Source organism: Leguminivora glycinivorella, chromosome 1 (assembly GCF_023078275.1).
Source record: "Leguminivora glycinivorella isolate SPB_JAAS2020 chromosome 1, LegGlyc_1.1, whole genome shotgun sequence".
NCBI classification, from domain to species: Eukaryota; Metazoa; Arthropoda; class Insecta; order Lepidoptera; family Tortricidae; genus Leguminivora; species Leguminivora glycinivorella.
In genome coordinates, this window is record NC_062971.1 from 3515741 (window position 1) to 3536274 (window position 20534).

Here is a 20534-nt window from a genome sequence, read left to right on the forward strand (position 1 = left end):
ATAAATTGTATCCAAACCGTCGGCTTTTGAAATATCTGTCTATCTATCTATCTGTCTATTTAAAAAAATGCCAGTTTTCCCGAAAAATTACTGACCCAATTGTTAGTAAAAGTCCGAAGAAAGTTTTCTGTGTGTACTCAGAGCACGTAGCCGCAAAAATGAAAGTTTTATGAAACAGTACAGTAATGGCTATATGTGGCTCCACTCTTAGCGCATACTGCACTTGTAGTTATTGCAGATTGAAATTTACAGTTTAACTTAAGTATACTAGGCGAAGATACGGTTTTCCAGTGTTTCATATTTATTGAAAGTAACACTTAGCCCACTAAACAAAATCCAGAGGAACAGCAAAGTAAACGTAAACAAAGTTTAATAGGGGAATGCGAAACTTCCATCCGTGCGACTGCGCGCCTCGGGACCCCGTAAAAGCTGAGTGCACTGTCGCCGTGGTGACGCACAACCTATGTACACAGTATAATAACTCGCTAATCTAATGAAATACTTTCAAGCGAGTTATCTGCTTCGGTTGGTGAAAGAATACTTCACTGAGATTTCGACTATTGATTATATTGAAACAACTTAGAGAGCGCGCACACGGGCAACTTTTGGCAGCGACTTTTTTGTCGCGACCACGGCCTAGTATGAAAGTGCGCACACGAAGCGACGCAATTTTTACATACAAGTGGGCGCGCACCCTTAGTGAATGGGGAGAAGAAACTATTTAGGTGCTTATCAATTGAGCTTTTTGAAGAGTTGTTGGAATTAGAGTCGTTTAGTGACAACGTATGTATTACATTTATAAACAGCACCTATTTAGATTGAAAAATATACGTTTTGATACAGTGAGCTGCAAAAATTCATGCTTACTTTATTAATGCGTTTAATATATTCAATTATTAATGAAAATCGGTATTAGTCACCAAAGCCTCGAGCTATGTATCTCTAAAGGCACACTAATATTGTTTAGGATTTTAGCTACTTATGACAAATTGTTATATTTTTCAATGTTTAAGTTTGGTATATCAATATGTCCTTTTTCTCAAATATGTATTGTACTGGCTCTAAATCTATCTGTGTTCTAACCATATAGAGGCAAACAGCGCATTATCCGTTTCAGAATTACCGTAATTTTTGCTACCATTGTCTCTGAAGTTTTGTCATTCTTTACCTAAGCGTCTTGAAGAGCATTTAAGGCCGAACCACACCTGTGTGTGCAGCACGGCTGGATGACAGGACAGGGTACATAGCCAAATGGTAGAAACGCTCACGAAACGGTCACGAAACGAAACGCTCGTAGATATCTATGTATCTCTATCGCTTGCGTATTGGCGCGACAGACCCAGACTACCTTTCGTTTTCGTTTCGCGTCGCAGAAATGCCATTCGGCAACGGCACCAGATAAGAATAGGGATTGCAGTCCGGTCCGGCGGATTCTTGCGATTTGTGTTGTAGGTAATGTTACACTTTTAACTGCCTTTTAAACCATTTATTTTTGAAAAGTTGTTTCTCACATCACGCAAAAAGCTACACAAATCTGTGATCTTGTAAAAAATCGGATCCAGTTCGTACGTTACCGTTAAAGACGCAACGCAATAATTAAGAAGAATAGAAAATTTTGGAAAAAATTACAAAGTCTTATGTTTGTAAGTACTTGCCGAGAAAAACTAAGCACAAAAAAGCGCGATGTTTAAATTTTTACAAGAAAATACGCACCTACATTTTCAAAATTTTCGGACTTTTTTTCCAAATTGGATAGGCTAGACAGACGCTCATTGTGTTGTGTGTAGTTCGGAAACATTTCCATTTATTTATTTTTATCTTATACTTTTAAACGAGCAATTCTTGTATATTTATTTATTTATTTATTTATTTATTTATTTATATATATATTTATTTACACTGACGATCTCGGAAACCGCTCTAACGATTTCGCAGAAATTTGTTATGTGGGGGTTTTTGGGGGTGAAAAATCGGTCTAACTTATCCTTAGGTCCCGGAAAACGCGAATTTTCGAGTTTTCATGCGTTTTTCTTCGCGCGCCATCTCGTGTGCAGTAGTTGTACTGTTAAGACAGAATTCTTTCGGTCGATGTAAGTACTATTTATTGCAAACACTAGATGGCGACACAGGTCAAGGCTAAAACGAATAGAAAATACACTATTTGAGTTTTTGTGGCGAAATGCGCGCCATCTCGTGTGGAGTAGTTGTGTTGTTAAGGCTGAGAATTCTTTCGCTCGATGTAGGTACTATTCATTTTTGAACTAGATGGCGACACATGTCAAGGATACGAAACAGAACCGAGCGAAGCTCGGTTGCCCAGATATTTTTTATATAATATATAGTGGCTTCATCATTTTACTTTGGATTTAAATATTGTATTGTATTTCTAATAACTGTACCCAATTGTCAACGTGTTTCAAATCCGATACAGCAGTGTGTCCCCAAGTATTTATGATCCTAACGATATAGTTTTGAGAACTGTAACGGTGGCTAAAGTTAGTGTTTATCGTCGAAGTTGGCGAGCGCGGCTAAGCATTTTAGTGAAAGTGCGGTTTTAAAGTCTGATTCAAGGCAGAAGGGGGTTAGTGTGGTTTTACTTCTAAATATTTGCAGTGTTTTGTATTTATATTGGTATACAGCGTGTTTCCTGCGATAGAAGCAAATAAATAAAAAGTAAATTGCAATTTGTACCTATTTCTATATATTTCTATGTATCTTCTAATAATGATGAAGTCTATAATTTCTATTTTTTTAATACAATACCCGTGTGGTGACGGGTTAAGAATTTCACCACCCCCTTTCTTCCCGTGGGTGTCGTAGTCGACTGTGGGATAATAAAATTATGGGTTAAATTGAGGCGTAGGCAAGAGGCTGGCAACCTGTCACTGCAATGTCACAATTTTCGTTTTCTTTCAACCCCTTTTTGCCAAGAGTGGCACTGAAACTTGAGTAGTTCATGTGCTCTGCCTGCCCCTTTATGGGATACAGGCGTGATTGTATGTGTATAATGTGTGTTTTTATACAATGTAAATATTCGCACAAATGTATGTTATCGTTGGTATCATTTTATTGATGTTGCGTGTCACTCTTTAATATCTACATTTCTAATAAATTGCGTTTTAGTGTTCAAATTTGTAAGTTTTAAAAATCTATAAGCGAGTTATTTTTACAAGTAGCTTGAATAAATGTTGATCAATTCGAAAAATACAGTCCATAATATTATGAATTACTTCTGTTACAGGAAGCAACATTTCATCAGCTTTCGATGCCAAATTTGTATGTATGTAAACACTTTATTGTACATAAGACAAGTTAGGACATAGAAATACAGTATAGTTATGGTGTACAAAGGCGAACTTATCCCTATAAGTGATCTCTTCCAGTCAACCTTTAATTTGCCTACTAAGCGTAAGGCCGTTTTCACATTATCCGATCCGATATCGGATGTCGGAAGGATTGCAATACAAAAAATCCAAGATGGCGCCTGTAATCTATGGGATATCGGTCCGACATCATATCGGATCGAAATATCTGTATTTGTCAGTCTTACCCAAATTACTTTTAAAGAAATCAAAGAATATCCAAAAATGATAAAGATCAAATACGCATCCCAAAATAACCGGGCTCAATGAAAAACGAATTTTAAATAAAAGCCAGACGAACCCAGGCTGTCAAACTGCTCAACTTATTGTATTTATACTGATAACGGGGATTAGAACTTCCCTGGTTTGTGTTTTCTCTTTAATTTGACTTTTTAATTACTAAAGAGCTTTGCTGTCTGCTTAATCGGCTTATCAGATTGTCTAAATTAAAATTCCGAAGCCTACTTTGTTTTATCGTCTCATTTTGCGTAATGCCCTGTTGGCTGTTTAATAGGTTATTATCGGAATTTACGGACATTTTGTAAGACCGGTATTTGGTGCTTGCTATTAAAATAATATATGGCATAATGGAAGATAAACTTTCGTGAGACATATTCAAATATTGGTTTATTACTATTTATTTAACAACAATATTTACAATATAAAACTTAATAATAACCAAAAACTTAAAAATAACTATACAAAACTAAAATATAACTATTTAAACTAAATACTTAAAAATAAACTTATAATAAATAAAAAATAATACTAACGCCTACCTAATAAAAAGGCATCGAAAATCTCTTGTGAGTCAGGATGACTGGCCGCCGCATTACCTCTCTGAATTGCCAGCGATATACGCTGGGAGAGGTAAGCGCCAGCCCTTGAGTCGCTGGATGCGTCAAATATTATTATAATTATGGCGTTTAGCGACATGTTTCGAGTCATATCGAGACCCATCATGGCCATGAGGCATGACTGATTCCGCTAAACTGCCATGTGCTCCGTGCACGGAGTTTACATACATATAATCACGCCTGTATCCCATAAAGGGGTAGGCAGAGCACATGAACTACTAAGGTTTTAATGCCACTCTTGGCAAAGAGGGGTTGAAAGAAATCCAAATTGTGACATTGCAGTGACAGGTTGCCAGCCTCTTCGCCTACGCCACAATTTAACCCATATCCCATAGTCGACTTCTACGGCACCCACGGGAAGAAAGGGGGTGGTGAAATTCTTAGCCCGTTACCACACAGGAACCGTGCACGGAGTCTAGCCGCCGCTAAACGCGATATATGTCTGTAATAATGTGAGTATTACGTATATGTTTATTACAAATATTTGAATACATGGCTTCCAAAGGAACGGGTAAAAATTGAAAACTAGAACGCGTTTGATGAGAAGAGATTTATTTTTCTGTTGTGGAAAACAACCTTGTTTTGAAGACATGAAGAATTACCTGCTCGGTATTCAAACATTTGCTAGTTCTCGCATCGTTTGTATTTAACCGATTTCACCTCTGTTGTACAAAAAAGTTCAGCGTCGTAGAAATTAGCTCAGAAAAGTTCGTATTTATAATATATACCTACATATATAAAATTAAAAGTGGAAACATTACTGCGTTTGATGAGACTTGAAGTCATGACCTTTGGATTCATACTTCAGCGCTCTTCCAACTGAACCATCCATTGGACGTCCCTAGCTAGTCAGCCAATCTTTCCACCATATGGATTAATGGGAGCACCAGTGACATCTAGCGCGAGAGCGTAACGCTTCTTAAACTACACTACTTAGTACGGAACTGTCGCAAATTAGTACGGAACGGCGTCAGACGCTGGTATCACGGCTTTGTTGCCAGCTTGTCTAGAAACTAATTTCCTCTCACAGAGACTCCTTGGGACAGTCGCGATGGAGTTACTGTAAATTTTCAGCGAAGTTACACACTCTGTGCAATTGTGCATCCATACTATATTATAAATGGGAAAGTGTGTGTGTCTGTTTGTTTGTCCGTCTTTCACGGCAAAATGGAGCGACGAATTGACGTGACATTTTAAGTGGAGAAAGTTGGAGGGATGGACATAGGCTACCTTTTCTCTCTTTCTAACGCGAGCGAAGCCGCGGGAAAAAGTTAGTAATTCTATAAAATAAAGTTATAGCACGAGAAGGTCCCCATGAAATGTGGCAAGAATTCAAAGCTAGGAAAAAGTTAGAAAGGCGACTACCTATCATTATTGTCAATGTAAATAAATAATACGTAGTGAAATAGCAAATAACGATCTATAGGGCATTGTAAAATGATCTGGTTGATTTCATCATCATATATCAGCCCTTTATCACCCACTGCTGAGCATAGGCCTCTCTTCTAGTACGCCACTTCTCCCGATCCTGGGCTAATCTCATCCAGTTGTGACCCGCAGTTTTTCGGATGTCGTCGACCCAACGAGCAAACGGATCCCTGATTTATAGTTGTGTAACTGAAAACTGTATTTAAGATACAGTAATTCTACACCATGATTGGTATATCTATGATGTAGGTACCTAAAGACTCACGAACCTAGAATGAGTGGGACGAGACCAGACAGATTTCTTAAATTTGAAAAAAAAGGTGCTTTTTCTCGCAAGTCGATAATCAATTCCAGAATGACGTGGATTCTAAATTGCGCGGCTTAGCAAATATCTCTAGCGTTTTCCTATTTTTCCTAACGTCCATCTAGCACTAGACTTTAATGAACTTTTTTCGTATAAACCTTCGGGAATTTAATATCGCCCGGCTGGACTCGTGTAGAACTTCACAAACCTTTGAGATGAAGCGTCGATTCCGTTAGAATTTCATTACTTTGCATTGCAACTGGACTAATAAAATAGTATAGCAAATAGGCGAGACGACTAAAAAAACTAATTAGTCCGTCAGTTAGATTATCAAAGAATTTTAGACAAGTATTTTTTATTTTTTCTCGTAAACGAAAAATGATGGTACAGTGCGTTGAAGTTTTGCGTGACGTCACGCCTAGGTACAATTTTTACTTAGAAGTGACGTTTAATGTGTTTGTTTGATGCTCTATATCTTTGTATTTTTTTATTAATTATAAAAAGCGAAAAATATTTTTCAGTAACATAGGCAAACGCTGTTTTCTTCATCGGACTTGTATTGATGAGTACTTGAGTGAGCAGTAACCGAGGTAGAGCTGATTATGAACCCTGGCTTTTCCCAGCTAGAGGAACGCGGGTTTGGAGTAACATAGGCAAGCGCTGTTTTCGTCATCGGACTTGTCTTGATGAGTACTTGAGTGAGCAGTAACCAAGGTAGAGCTGATGCTGAACCCTGGCTATTCCTAAGGGAACTCGGGTTTCGTGCAACATAGGCAAACGCTGTTTTCTTCATCGGACTTGTATTGATGAGTACTTGAGTGAGCAGTAACCAAGGTAGAGCTGATGCTGAACCCTGGCTTTTCCCAGGGGAACGCGGGTTTGGAGTAACATAGGCAAGCGCTGTTTTCTTCACCGGACTTGTCTTGGTGAGTACTTGTGTGAGCAGTAACCAAGGTAGAGCTGATGCTGAACCCTGGCTATTCCTAGGGGAACGCGGGTTTGGAGTAACATAGGCAAGCGCTGTTTTCGTCATCGGACTTGTCTTGATGAGTACTTGAGTGAGCAGTAACCAAGGTAGAGCTGATGCTGAACCCTGGCTATTCCTAAGGGAACTCGGGTTTCGTGCAACATAGGCAAACGCTGTTTTCTTCATCGGACTTGTATTGATGAGTTCTTGAGTGAGCAGTAACCAAGGTAGAGCTGATGCTGAACCCTGGCTTTTCCCAGGGGAACGCGGGTTTGGAGTAACATAGGCAAGCGCTGTTTTCTTCACCGGACTTGTCTTGGTGAGTACTTGTGTGAGCAGTAACCAAGGTAGAGCTGATGCTGAACCCTGGCTATTCCTAGGGGAACGCGGGTTTGGAGTAACATAGGCAAGCGCTGTTTTCGTCATCGGACTTGTCTTGATGAGTACTTGAGTGAGCAGTAACCAAGGTAGAGCTGATGCTGAACCCTGGCTATTCCTAGGGGAACTCGGGTTTCGTGCAACATACGCAAACGCTGTTTTCGTCATCGGACTTGTCTTGATGAGTACTTGAGTGAGCAATAACCAAGGTAGAGCTGATGCTGAACCCTGGCTTTTCCCAGGGGAACGCGGGTTTGGAGTAACATAGGCAAGCGCTGTTTTCTTCACCGGACTTGTCTTGGTGAGTACTTGTGTGAGCAGTAACCAAGGTAGAGCTGATGCTGAACCCTGGCTATTCCTAGGGGAACGCGGATTTGGAGTAACATAGGCAAGCGCTGTTTTCGTCATCGGACTTGACTTGATGAGTACTTGAGTGAGCAGTAACCAAGGTAGAGCTGATGCTGAACCCTGGCTATTCCTAAGGGAACTCGGGTTTCGTGCAACATAGGCAAACGCTGTTTTCGTCATCGGACTTGTCTTGATGAGTACTTGAGTGAGCAGTAACCAAGGTAGAGCTGATGCTGAACCCTGGCTTTTCCCAGGGGAACGCGGGTTTGGTGTAACATAGGCAAGCGCTGTTTTCGTCATCGGACTTGTTTTGATGAGTACTTTAGTGAGCAGTAACCAGGGTAGAGCTGATGCTGAACCCTGGCTATTCCTAGGGGAACTCGGGTTTCGTGCAACATAGGTAAACGCTGTTTTCGTTATAGGCCCTGCCTTTATGAGGACTTGGGTGCGCAGTACCCAAGCCAGTGCTGTAGCTGAGACCTGGTGGTACCTAGGGGAACTCGGGTTCGGTGCAATATAAATAAACGCTGTTTTCTGTTCCTAGTATATTTCGTGTGAAATATCTTAGACTCGTCTTTATGACTGGTACTTGGTTGAGTAGAGTAGTACCATAGAATCTGTCAAACTATTTCTGTTGATTGTTGTGAATTCTATGAAGATCGTTTGAAACAGAAATACTTTTCTGGTGGCAATCAAGCATACAGCCCGTCTGATAGTAAATAGTTACCGCAGTCTATGGACGCTTGGAACTCCAGTATTCTCTTTATTCCCTGTGTTACTATTAGTGAAATCGACTGTACTTAATTTTGATATTCAAATGGATATACATACGTATTTTTTTAGACATAAATAAAGTGTTTTATGTATGGCAAATTAATAAATTTGTTCTAACTACTTGATGTTAATATTCACTTCTGGTAGGATTTTTGTTCAGTTAATATTATTTTTTATGCCTAACTTGACATTGCATGAAATATTTCTATATTATAATGCACCGAAACCAGAGTTGCCCTAGATACCGCCAGGGCTCAGCTACAGCGCTGTCTTGGCTATTGCGCACCCAAGTCCTCGTCAAGACAAGTCCGATGACGCAAACAGAGTTTGCCTATGTTACACCAAACCCGAGTTCCCCTAGGTACAGCCAGGTTTCAGCATCAGCTCTATCTCGGGTACAGCTCACCCAAATACTCATAAAGACAAGTCCAATGACGAAAACAGCGTTTGCCTGTGTTACACTAAACCCGAGTTCCCCTAGGTGCAAACAGAGTTCAGCATCAGCGTCACTTCGGGTACTGCTCACTCGAGTACTCATCAAGACAAGTCCGATGACGAAAACAGCGTTTGCCTGTGTTACACTAAACCCGAGTTCCCCTAGGTGCAGCCAGAGTTTAGCAACAGCTGGACTTTGGGTACTGCTTGCTCGAGTACTCATCAAGACAAGTCCGATGACGAAAACAGCGTTCGCCTGGGTTACACTAAACCCGAGTTCCCCTAGGTGCAGCCAGGGTTCAGCATCAGCTGGATTTCGGGTTCTGCTCACTCGAGTACTCATCAAGACAAGTCCGATGACGAAAACAGCGTTTGCCTGTGTTACACTAAACCCGAGTTCCCCTAGGTGCAGCCAGGGTTCAGCATCAGCTGGACTTTGGGTATTGCTCACTTGAGTAGTCATCAAGACAAGTCCGATGACGAAAACAGCGTTTGCCTGTGTTACACTAAACCCGAGTTCCCCTAGGTGCAGCCAGGGTTCAGCATCAGCTGGACTTTGGGTATTGCTCACTGGAGTACTCATCAAGATAAGTCCGATGACGAAAACAGCGTTTGCCTGTGTTACACTAAACCCAAGTTCCCCTAGGTGCAGCCAGGGTTCAGCATCAACTGGACTTCGGGTACTGCTCACTCGAGTACTCATCAAGACAAGTCCGATGACGAAAACAGCGTTTGCCTGTGTTACACTAAACCCGAGTTCCCCTAGATGCAGCCAGGGTTCAGCATCAGCTGGACTTCGGGTACTGCTCACTCGAGTACTCATCAAGACAAGTCCTATGACGAAAACAGCGTTTGCCTGTGTTACACTAAACCCGAGTTTCCCTAGATGCAGCCAGGGTTCAGCATCAGCCGGACTTCGGGTACTGCTCACTCGAGTACTCATCAAGACAAGTCCGATGACGAAAACAGCGTTTGCCTGTGTTACACTAAACCCGAGTTTCCCTAGATGCAGCCAGGGTTCAACATTAGCTGGACTTCGGGTACTGCTCACTCGAGTACTCATCAAGACAAGTCCGATGACGAAAACAGCGTTTGCCTGTGTTACACTAAACCCGAGTTCCCCTAGGTGCAGCCACAGGGTTCAGCATCAGCTGGACTTCGGGTACTGCTCACTCGAGTACTCATCAAGACAAGTCCGATGACGAAACCAGCGTTTGCCTGTGTTACACTAAACCCGAGTTCCCCTAGGTACAGCCAGGGTTCAGCATCAGCTGGACTTCGGGTACTGCTCACTCGAGTACTCATCAAGACAAGTCCGATGACGAAAACAGCGTTTGCCTGTATGACACTAAACCCGAGTTCCCCTAGGTGCAGCCAGGGTTCAGCATCAGCTAGACTTCGGGTACTCATCAAGACAAGTCCGATAAAAAAAACCGGCCAAGAGCGTGTCGGGCTACGCTCAGTGTAGGGTTCCGAAGTTTTCCATATTTTTCTCAAAAACTACTGAACCTATCAAGTTCAAAACAATTTTCCTAGAAAGTCTTTACAAAGTTCTACTTTTGTGATTTTTTTCATATTTTTTAAACTTGTGGTTCAAAAGTTAGAGGGGGGGGGACGCACTTATTTTTCCTTTAGGAGCGATTATTTCCGAAAATATTAATATTATCAAAAAGCAATCTTAGTAAACCCTTTATTCATTCTTAAATACCTATCCAACAATTTATCACACGTTGGGGTTGGAATGAAAAATATTATCAGCCCCCACTTTACATGTAGGGGGGGTACCCTAATAAAACATTTTTTTCCATGTTTTATTTTTGCACTCTGTTGGCGTGATTGATATACATATTGGGACCAAATTTCAGCTTTCTAGTGCTAACGGTTACTGAAATTATCCGCGGACGGACGGACGGACGGACAGACAAACATGGCGAAACTATAAGGGTTCCTAGTTATTACGGAACCCTAAAAAGCAGCGTTTGCCTGTGTTACACCTGAGCAAAGCAGGAGCCTATCATAACTATAAGTATTTGGTATTGAAAATTGAACCTTATTTTATCTACAGCAGTTTCCATCAAACAGAAACGCGCAAATATCGCACACAGTGCCGCCGTAGGTAACGATACTGACGGACTAAACAGAATGCCATTTTTTTTATGTCTGTAGTCGTCATCCCTATTCCGTATAATATACTTCATATTGCAAAATGGGACTTAATCGCGTCTCCGTCCTACGTTTTTTTGAGGATAACGCTGACCACATGGTCTCGAAGCGTATACAATTCTCGTTTATTTACTTTTAATTTTAATTATAGTATATCTCGAGAATATCGGGATAATGCAAGGAGCTCTGAGATAATGCAAGGAGGATGATGATTATTATCTGGTGAACATCCTTGCAATGGCATAATGGGGTCGATGAGATGGCTGAATCAAAAAAAGTCGCCGCGTCGTAAAAGTACCGTCTTATTATACTTATATCATAAAGGAAAACTACGTTTAAACATGAAACATTTCATAAAATATTTCTTTAATGCGACAATGCAGCGTACGAGCACATTTCGCTCGGAAACGCTCACGTGCCTACTGCATGGGGCCTTTCTTTACTGAGCTGGCGCGTCAACGCCAGAAGCTTGTTGCCACTTACAAAGATATGAGGTGGCGCAAGTCAAGAGATGATGTGGATACTAGTTTACGATATGCTACTTTTAAGTACGTTTTTTTACGCACTAGTGCGAGAACTGGCTCATTTCTTGTCAGGCCGAAACTTCGGAGGGCCATCTCTACCTACTGTAAAACGTCGCACGATACAATTGGTTTGATCTTAACATTTCGTTGCGATTGCTGAACATTCGCTAGAGTCAGAACCAAACCGCCAAATTTTCTCAACGATAATAAATTCCTTCCTAAACCTTGACTTTGGCGGAATCATCGACGAGCCATTGGAAATGTAGGGGAGACGGTTTACCGTCTATAGAAAATTTGAATTACCTATGCGTCTTTTTAGTGACAACATTTGTTTAACCGTCTATTTCCTCTTGTAACTTGAGCCATGTTCATAAGCAGTGAAGTGACCCGCGGAGAACAGCGGAACGCTCTTGGCTGATAACGATACTGCCTGCGCCTGCCGCACGCGCCTGAAAAACAAAAAACAACGGCTAGTCTATGACTGTCCAAGATGGCGGACTTTATTATGTTACTCGCTAGTCGCTGACATGGATCTAATTTTAAAAGTGTCGAGTTTTGTTTTTTGTAGTTTACACAGTGAATATGAAAATCGTCGATGTTAAATGTTTTAAACCCTAAACGTACCTAAAATTCTACGAGTACATATTATAAATAGGTACTCTTAGGTAGATTGCAATATTTTCATTAAGTCTCAAGTGGCTTAAGGAGCGTTTTGAGAATATATTTGCTTTACATCTATTTAAATACCTAAAGGTACAGACTTACCGCAAAGAATTAAGAAACTCTTAGGGGAAATAAGTACAACCGCGTACATGAGTGAAGTGAGTTAGGCGTAAAAGTATTTTCAAATAAGACAAAGAACGCCACTCTCTTACAACCATTGACAAGGACAAGGTAACCACAGAACATGACAAAATCAAAGCAAAGGTATATGCACAGTAAACGTACATGTACCGTTGCACTGTTAGGGCACGTGCACACTGGCTGCGGCGACCGGAAATGACACGCCACTTCCGCCGGAAGTAGCTGGAGGACTCGTCAATGTGTTTGCGGCGACGTCCCCTTTACTGCCTTGTGCTGTAGGTAGAGGTAGTGTAGCGACTAGACTACACATTTGTGGCTCTGGCAGGCTCTACGTTTGTATGGAGAGGCCTTCCACAATCATCTTAAGAATTTTACAACAATGTTTGTTACAATTTTGATACTGTAGATAGTAGAAACCTGTTTTTATCTTTGTCTATGTTGAATACACTCTAGAAGGTTGGATGAACGAAACGATGGAAGGTTAATTAGACGTAATAGTTACATGATATTGATAACGTTCCGATCTACTTAACTACGGGATAGTTCCGACTGGGGGGCCAATGCAACTGATCCATTTTTTTTCCATGTTTTACAATGTTCGCATTATCAAATTGAGTGTCCACTGGTTATATATGGCACGCTTGTTCAGTGGATACATGTGGAACTCAACTTAATAGTGTAATAATGGAAAAAATTGAACTGGCATTTTGAATATTGAGTTTATTTGCCTGCGATAACCTGTCCAATTTGAAGTCGATATTTTTACAGCCCTGTCTATTGGTAAACCTTATGTACCACAAATAAATAGTATCAAAATCAAAAGTCGTTTCTTGTGTGGACTACAAACCGAATAAATTCATGTGGATAGGAATTTCATGTGTAACTAGGTGCAATTATGAGGTAGCAATATAAATATCATTTGTTTTCCACGAGTTTAATTTCAATGAAACTGGAACATAGCAAGTATTGATTAGAGATTGGAGAAGACTGAGCTGGAAAGCGGACCCTGGCGCTAGGCCGGGAAAATGCTAAAGAAGAAATTTTGAATTTTTTATCAAAATACCTACTATAATTCGAATCCCGGTAAGGGCATTTATATGTGTGATGGGCATAAACGTTTGTTCATGAGTCACGGATGTTTTCTATGTATATAAGTATGTATTTATCTATGTATATAAGTAAGTATATCGTCGACTAGCACTCATAGTACAAGATTTGCTTAGTTTGGGGCTAGGTTGATCTGTGTAAGGTATCCCTCAATATTTATTTATATTTATTTATTAATTACGTCAATATCTCGAGACGTGCTTACCTAAACATCATAATGTACACTTACTCATTTCTGAATGTAACATTAAGTAGGTACCTATTGTAAGCCTTGTATGTATTTTAGTTCTGTGATAGGTACAGACCGAAAGCAAATCCCACCGCCATCCACGTGTAAAATCAGACTAATTCGATGCGCATTGACAACGGGAAAAACAAACACAGAAAATCCATATTGTGTAAATTCTTCAATTCCCATCCGCGAGCATCAATCACAATTTGCGCCTGAGTGTCGTGTAACCGGCGAATGTTCCATGGGTGGTGATGCCCAAGGTAGGAGATACTAGCGGGAATAAATGTGGAATAGGTGTTTTCCCGATTTTTCCCGTTGCAAACAGATGACTATAGGGCTAGGGCATAACTTGCGCCATTGTTGTGTAACCGGCGAATGTTCCATGGGTGGTGGTGTCCAAGGTAGGAGATACCAGCGGGAACAGGTGTTTTCCCATTTGTACCCACAGGGAATATAATAATAGGGCACAAATTACGATAGGCTAACGCCAGTCGGCCTAGCCGAAATGGCAATTGTTGACGCTAGACGCCAATTGAAACGCAGTCTTGTCCTTGTATTGTGCACCAATACGGAGGTGCGATAGAGATAGCTAGATTAGCTAGCTACGAAAACAATATTATCTTCAGCATTTGTGCATTTGGATACGTACCCTGGTGAGCATGGAAAGAGATAAGAGGAGATATCGGCTTTCCAAATAATAAATAAATAAATATAGGACTTCTTACACAGATTGACTGAATCCCACGGTAAGCTCCATGACTCAGGAACAAATATCTGTGTTCATCAAACAAATAAAATATATATTAACCCGGGATGCTTAGCAGGCAGGATCACTACCGACTACGCCAGACCGGTCGTCTGTTTATAATTAGTCCTCGCTGAATACGTATATAGAATAGAAACATCTTTGACACAGGAACAAGTCATGTTTATCAAACAAATAATTGTTTCCGGGTTCGAACCCGGGACCGCTTCGCACGGCAGGAAATAATACTACGCCATACCGGTCGTCTGTTTATAATGTTCCCGTTTGTTCCCGCCGCGAACAGTTTGCGCAAGTGTCGTGTAACCGGCAAATGTTCCATGGTACGGTCAGCTACATAAATATGTATTCAATTTTGAACCTTTTTCCCCAGTAATTAGTTTCGATGTGTATAGATATTTAAAGACGTGACGTACGCACTACGCAAGGCAGGAGATAGTAGTTGGAAATCCTGTTTTCCCATTTGTCCCTAGGTCGAGTAACCGCCGAATGTTTCATGAGTATAACGAGAGCAAGGCGGGGAATAGGAGGTGAAATATGTGTTTCCTAATTATCTGCACCGTGAAAAGATATGAGAATAGGCACAATTTGTACCAGTGTGCCGCTAAATGTTCAATGTACATAAATATCGTACATTGAACTTTGTATTAATGTATGTAGCTAAAATTCGCGCTATAACCTCTACTTTGTACCATACTTAAATACGATCTTTTAATTTGTCAACGTCACATTTGTTGAGGATTCTTTCACGGAATATTTTGCCACAGTCGCTGGAATAACAAAAAATCATCCTGCTGGCCAAAATTTTTTAGCTCTTTTAGTCCATAGCCATACTCGGGCAGTAAAAGGCACAACCTGTTTGAATTGCCAATTTTATTCGGTGATGGACTTCTTTTTATAGATAGTGCAGAGCTATTATGTAGTAGCTTAGTAGCGTTGAGAAAAGAAAAATTGCCATATACCTGACAAATTGCATCCAGCATGAAAATGCAAACAGTTGTAGTGAAGTGCATTGAAATGTACACTTTACTGTTTTTCTTTAAATAGGTAGCAATTAAAATCATTAAGTATTTATAATCTCTTCTAATATCAACTTGTTATACCTAAGCACCTAAATAGCCTGTCATGATTAAAACGGCTAAGAAGAAGTAACTGCCTGCTGCACATATTTGAAAGAAAGAAAAATATTTTATTTGCAAACACACATCAAACTATTCGAAACAAACGATAAAAGAAAAAAACCGATCATGTTTGTGTGTCAGCAAAACGTGCGAGTAATTGGCAATTACCTACCTATCCTGTCTTGCCTACGCCAGTGTTTTGATTTGCCCGTATGCTGCATTATTTTCACTCCACTAAAGTATTTTTATTCGCCATAGTTTGTGGAAAAGTGCACGTAAATTGTATTTGACATATCGACCGTCCTTTCAGAAGCCTCTGGCGTTAATAATTGATGGCACCGCCAGGTGGCAGGGCTTCGAAGCCAGGTAATTTTAACTTAGAAAAAATTACAAGCCTCGCTGACGTGTGGGCTATTTACCAGTCGGTATCATTAGGGCAATAATTACTCATTATGTGCATGTTGAAGAGTTTCATGCTTTCAAATTCTTCTATTTATGATAATTAATGGTTGAAATGGTTTATTTATAAACTTTGAACAATTTGTTGAAATGACTATTAATTATTAACTATAAGTAAAACTATTATTAATCCACTATTGTCGGCTATTTATACGATAGAAGATAATAACTAAGTGCGTTTTCACATTATCCGATCCGATATCAGATGTCGGACCGATATCCCATATAATTACGCCGCCATCTTTGATTTTTTCCTGTGAAATCCTTCCGTCCGACTTCCGATATCGGATCGGATAATGTGAAAACGCACTTATAATGTGAATTTGTAACCGACCCCTTTTACTAGGTATTGATAGTTTTGGGTTTTGGTTTATAAAAATTAAATAGCTTTTGTCTGCCTAGAACTTGAACTGTGTTTAAGAAACACAATTCATAATTAAATCTGCGATAACATATGTTCCATAGCATGCGTAATAAAGGGTCTCCTTGCAAGTGAACCTGGAGTTGGAGTGATATACTGGCGAGAGCACATTTTAATGACAATTCCTTGGATTTATGCTCGTATGGCAAAAACTAAATTGGATTTTGCTAGCTTCAGTGCTTGACATGTTGATAAACAGAATATTACTTACTCAGTAGGTTGAGTACAAAAATGAGCTGTTTCTATCTGATGATTTAAGTATTGCTACATGTATCTACAGTGCGACAATAGAAATTAAACATGGGCGCCAGTTTCTTAATAAATGGAAAAAATATAGATCTATTTTATTTAATTTCTACTATACGTATATCATGTCGCATTATTTACAGTAAAATTGAAGTACAAATACTGAAAAAGCGTCTAATGTTTGTTTCATTGAGTTTCACAACGAGTTTTACTCAGTCCGTACCGCGTGAGACCAATTATATAAGGAGATTTGTATTGCATGTTTATATGTAGGATTCGGAAATTTTATCACTTGGCCCGATACAGCTTGACATTATTCATAATGCCCTCATTAATCACATGGTCCATAACATGTATACATACGTAATTAAGTATTTCAATAATATATTTTAATTGTTCCTTTTTATAAAATAAGGGTTTTTTGTTGTAGATTCCGCGACGTCTAGGTCTGGTAACAAAATCGTTTAATAACCTGAATAATTTGACATTTATAACTATTTTCCTGTCGATTTACTTATACAATCTCGGAATCCCAGGACGTAAATAATAAAAACAATATTTTTTTAACAAGCCTCCATACTGGCTGAGTTGTACCTAAATAGGTACAAAAGCCGGCGAATTTCTGAACCCTAGCTTATATGTGATAAAAATTTAGAGAAACTTTGTTACTGAAATTAATAAAATGAATATTAAAATTCAAAACCCGAAATAGCTATCTATCACTATAACAAAGTCAAACAAACAAAGTCCTCTGCCGGGCCTCTTTATTTATTCGCGATGAACTCGAAAACCACTTTACGGATTTTCATGCGGTTTCACCAATAAATAACGTCATTCTTGAAGAGGTTTACAATAATAATTAAGGCGTATAACTCAAAACTAAGCGTCTCGATAGTTATAAGGCTGCCAGAGCTCAACGAGGGTGCGGTATGCTGGTGGCGGAAGGACCTACGGAACAAATTTTTTCCGTCTATTGTTCTTTGAGTCGTCGGCAACCCAAACCCTCTTTAGAACTTGTACACTTTTTATTGCTTTGTACTTAACACACCAAAAAGGAGTGTACAAGATTCTAATGGGTTGGCAACGCGCACGTGACACTCGTTGAGTTGCAGGCGTCCATAGGTGACGGTGACCGCTTTCCATCAGGCGGACCGTATATTTGTTTGCCACCGACGTATTATAAAAATATAGATAGGTATAGACTTTACACCTACTTATTGGCAACGTTTCAAACCGTGCATACGACAAAACGTAACTTAGAAGCAGGTTAAACAGTGGAACCGCAACCCTTAAACTAATTAAAACTATCCCATACCCGGCATAAACACAAGTTAGTTATTTCCTAGTTCGCAATATGTGCCATAAAATCGCATTTAGTTGAACCGTGTCTATGAAATAGCGAGAAACTAATTCTGTAGTTAAGATGCGCTAGAGGAATAGAGTTTTAGCTTTAGTAGGTTCTCGTGGGGATAGATGAGGTTTCATATTTTGGTGAGCAAAATGGCTTTTTCGCATACCTACGTATTTGTTGCATACCTACATGTATGCAACGAGAAAAACGAGAGCGGCTAGGTACGAAAAGTACGAAAAAATATTAAAATAAAATAGAAAGTTACATTATTTGTGCAATATGTTTCGTTAGTGTTTTAGATAAGTGAATAATTGAACGACATAGAACCGTTTAATGACGAACTCGAGCCCAATCTTTGCGTTTTTTTTCTATCGAGCCGATTTCATTAAATCGTGTATCGAGTACGGCTATGTTCGTTGAAAGTGTTAAAATATAATGAATATTTAAATATAACACAAAGTGTAATTTTATTCAAATGGCTGATGGCAAAAATGTACTGCTCGGTAAAGGAATTTGTTGACAGGAATATAGAGAACCTTACGCTGTAAATATTGTACATATGTATTATAATAGAATAGTTTCATATGTAAGTAATTAAGGGAATTGAATGTAATTTTAGTTAGTAGGTAGTATATTTTGCATGCTGTCAAAACCGGCTAAAAAGTTGGGACACAAAAATTATGTAACACCTAATGTTAACCCTTTTTAAAATCAAATAAAGATTATGATTATGATTACATTTTAATTACTAAATCTAATAGTTTGTTTAAAAAAAACTACGCAAGTAACATTTTGCGCAATGTTGTCAGCCCCTTAAGGTGTAGTGATAGAATATCGATAGTATTAAGGGTTTAGATTTTTAATGTTCGTTGTATTATTTCTTCCTCTTCTCTATATTTTTTATCACATATTTATGACATAGACTAAGTCCCACTTGCACCAACGAAAATGGAGGGTTGACCCGAAGGCTAACCCGCCATTTTACATGGAATTTGACAGATGACAGCCCACTAACCCTGAGTTGAGTGGTTGGTGCAAGTGGGACTATGTATAATTGGTCTCCCGCGGTACGGGCCTAGCCTAATGTGGAGTTCTCGGGAAATTCATATACGTACTTAACTATAAAATAATGCTTTGCAAAGCAAATCGTTGTCACACCAATTCTGTATGTTTTTATTACAGACTGTCCAGTGATTGATCCTAGTCGCACCTGATGGAAAGTGACGACAACGATTCAGTGTCTATTTTATGTATTGTAAATCTCTAGGTATATATTTTAAAGTAATTGACAATCTGTGAATAAACATATGAATATTTAAAAACTTTGGAACGTCAGAAATAATTTTAGCTAATAACCCCCTTAAATGTAGACACACTTTTCACGTGTTCTCGCTGTAAAATATACGCGCGCTGAACTAATCAACTCTGCAAAAATTCACATTTTAACTTACTATATGAATATGCATATTGTCGCACGAGGACTCAAATATGAAAAATTCTTCTGCTTTCACAAGAACAGAATAATGCAATTAAGGCTCCTTTGTTTAGCAGCGTAAATACGCGTACTCGAAATACTTGAATACTTCGTCCTGCCTGCTAAACGGCCCCATCTCAAAAAATCATATTTGAGATTTTGTTCAGAAATTTCAGAGCCCTTCAAATTACGACCTTAATCGCAAAAAAAATGCCTTATTCAAAGCCTTTTTGGAAGATGCATATACACCACACATATTAACAAAAATTGACTTCTTTCCTGCAAATACAGCCACAAATCCAAATATCTCGTTATAATATGATACATAATTACTTTTGGATTGTGGTCATATTGCAAAAAGTTTTGATAAATGTTTAGAGTCGTGTCGTAAAGTCGTGTCGAGTAAAATGCGACCCATATTACAATTAATTACCTATCCTATAGAAATATTTCCTATATGAATGAACTGTCATTATGTAACGCTAGATTGAAGTAAGTAGTATATTTTGAGGAACAAACCAAGCTGAATTTTTTTTTGTCTATTGCGCTGCGTTCAGTATGTCACAGGTCCGCTTCGTACAGCTGCGTTCGTGACCAACAAAATGGTCCCGACGGAAGACCAGCACTGACCCTCGGGTTAGCATTTATGCTGAGTCGGGACCATTTCGTGGTATTTTATATGTTTTAATTTCTTTTCTTTTATTTGCTGTTTCTGTTTTTTTACTTGTGTATTTTTTGTAGTTATCACGAATAAATAATTGATTGATTGATTGAAATATAACAGGATGAACCCAATTAGAGCTAATTTACTGACGCACAAACATGTGTCAAAACTTTGACACGTGATTTCTCGAAATAATGTTTTTTTGAGATATGGTCGTTCAGTAGCGACGGGTCGACTTGTTTTCCTTGTGAATTACTAGCGGAAATACTCGGTCCTTTTAGCGTGCAGTTTGGGAACAAGAAAATCTAACAAAATGGTGTCAACATCATGCGGAATAATGCATTTCTTGCAT